The sequence below is a fragment of the Chiloscyllium plagiosum genome, chromosome 44 (assembly GCF_004010195.1).
Source record: "Chiloscyllium plagiosum isolate BGI_BamShark_2017 chromosome 44, ASM401019v2, whole genome shotgun sequence".
In the NCBI taxonomy this organism is placed as follows: Eukaryota; Metazoa; Chordata; class Chondrichthyes; order Orectolobiformes; family Hemiscylliidae; genus Chiloscyllium; species Chiloscyllium plagiosum.
This window is the reverse complement of record NC_057753.1, coordinates 8,906,228-8,909,185: the sequence shown is the minus strand read 5'-3', so window position 1 is coordinate 8,909,185 and position 2,958 is coordinate 8,906,228.

The window sequence follows — 2,958 nt, the reverse complement described above, 5'->3', positions numbered from 1 at the left end:
TTAACTGGACAATAGAATCTAGAGAGAACAGCTCCTGGGCTCAACAAGCAGCAACGCCCAATGGAGGCAAAGTTGGCGGCGGGCAGGGTGGGGCAAGGGCATAAAACAAAAAAGCCCACTGACTCTCCCACTGCACACACATCTGTCAGAATGCACAGGGGCTCAGTCCTGGGAGTGACCCACAGCAGTTTCATCAAGAGAACCACACTTAATGAACAGATCTTGATCACCAGAATTATAATTTAAACAAGAACAAATAATTATGAATACCGCAAATTTACGAGGGCAAAGTTAAACAAGATAATCCAGTTAATAGCAATGATTTAAGCCTTATGATCAAGTCCTCCACCATCCCATAGACACAAACTTAAGGGGTAAATTAAGGAAGAGAAGTTTAAAAATTATCAATTCACCAATCAGTTTCCAACAATGGATTGCCAAGCCGTTGGGCAATCCTTCGAATATGAGTTGTTCACAGGCACATAACCGTAAATTTAATTTCAAAGTCACTGCTGAATGTGAATGAACACACTGAAGTATTCAGCTATTTCTTACAGACTGGAGCTCGTTCCCAGACAGAGCCAATAATTCTTTAACTGGACAGAAGACACTAGAGAAAACCGCTCCTGGTCTCAACGAGCAGCAGTGCCCACTGGAAGCAAAGTTACGGGGGTGGGGGAGCACGACGGCATAAAACAAAAAAATCCGACCGACTCTCCCACGATAAGCACTGGGCAGGGGTTCAGTCCTGGCAGTGACCCACAGCAGTTTCACCAGCAGAATCAGATTGTTGGGAGAACTGGTGTGCCTGCTGGTGCTTCTGCAAGGTGCAGAATGACGAGAACCTCCGCCTGCACTCGGAGCAGGTGAACGGTCTCTCCCCGGTATGGCCTCCGGCTGTGCCTCAGCAGGTGGGAGAAATTGCTGAAGGCCTTCCCGCACTCTGGGCAGGGGAAGGGCCTCTCCCCCGTATGGACCGAAGGTGGGATGCCTGGGTAAAGCCCTTCTCGCACTTGAGGCAGGAGAACGGGCTCTTCCCGGTGTGGACCCGCTGGTGCATCAGCAGGACAGAGGTATCGTTGAAGGCCTTCCCGCAATTGGAGCAGCTGAAGGGTTTTTCCATTATGTGGACCCGGCGGTGGGTCAACAGGACGGAGGAATAGCTGAAGGCCTTCCTGCATTCGGGGCAGGAGAATGGCCTCTCGCCTGTGTGGACCCGCTGGTGCCTCTGCAGAAAGTAGCAACTGCTAAAGGTCATCCCGCACTTGGGACATCTGAAGGGCCTCTCCCCCGTGTGGACCCCCGGGTGCCTCAGCAGGCGGGAGGAATTGCTGAGCCGTTTCCGCACTCGGGGCAGGGGAAAGGCCTATCGCCCGTGTGGACCCGCTGGTACCTCTGCAGGACAGAGGAATTGCTGAAGGTCTTCCCGCACTCTGGGCAGCTGAAGGACCTCTCTCTAATGTGGACCCGCTGATGGCTCATCAGGCGGGTGGAATTGCTGAAGCCCTTTCCGCACTTAGAGCAGGAGAACAGTCTCTCCCCGGTGTGACTGCGCCCATGAGTCTCCAGGTCAGATGGGAAACGGAAGCTTTTCCCACAGTCGCCACACTTCCACGGTTTCTCCACGGGACGGGATTCCTTAGGTTTCTCCATGACCGAAGCTTCACCTGCACACAAACATGTGTACAGCACTTCTCTGCCGTGAATTACACCTCCCAGTCAGTATAACATTTTCTGGCTCCACAATCAGAGTGCTGCAACAGTAGTGTCTCTCTTCCAGTCTCACTGATGCTGAAAACGTACTGAAACAGGAACCAAAAAGCTTAGTTCCTTCTCACAGAATCATGGTCGAAAATTGTTACAGTCCCGATGGATTCAGTGACTGTCAGACATTGACGTGAAATTGAGGACTGCAAATGCTGAAAGGTCAGAGTGCAATGCTGGAAAATCACAGCAGATCAGGCAGCATCTGAGGAGCAGTCGAGTCAATGTTTCAGGCAAAGCCCTTCAGCTATTGATAACTTCCATCAATTGCCTTTAATGCCGGAGAATTTCAAATACCAACAATGGCTTTAGAAAGCATACCATTGTCGTAAATTGGCTGTAATGATTGTGTAACAAGTCCAAGCAACTCACACAGAGCTTAAAAAGCTGGCTGCCTTGCAATTACTGTTTTAAAAAAAACAACTCACTAAGGTATCAAGAAATTTGAAGTTCTTGCTGTGCTCACATTTGCCTGCTGACCATGCATATTGAGGAATGAAAGATTGCCTATTACTACCTTGGGTTGAAACCATCTGCAAAGGACAGTATATTAACAATAATCAAAGAGAGAATGCAAGTTGGACTGTTAATATTCCTTTCCTCTCTTTGTGAGATAGAGTTTTACAGGGCAGAGTTTTCCAGTTCCTGAACAATATAGATATTGGTGAGTTAATTCGGAAAATGCAGCAAGATCAGAAAAATGTAATTCTCTACTTTGAAAAGTAATCTGTAACAAAATTTTAAATGATAATCTCATGACTGAATAATGGGAAGTCTATTTTCATGCCATTAGTGCCTAATCTCATCTCATTGATACTTAGGCTCCTATTCTCCCATTCGCCAGATAGAAACTAGATGGAAACAATTCCCAGCACGCAAGTCAGAGTGGGTACCTAGTCACAACAGCTTGTTGCCTGTGCTTCCATCTGACACAGGGCATGCTCTGTGGGCTGTGGCTACCTGTACACTTCCACCAATGAGGTTAGTATCAGACACTTACCAGCCTCTCTGATTCCTCATGGCCCATTGTATCGGAAGATAAACTGTCTGTTTGTGAGAGCTGCAAATGCTGACTGCTCACATTGTTGACGACCTGTTCTCTTTCTGATATTGTGAACTGTGACAAATGAATCTAGGCAGAGCAAGGGTTATTATTGGTGTAGCTATGATACTATGACCATTCATTGACCGTGA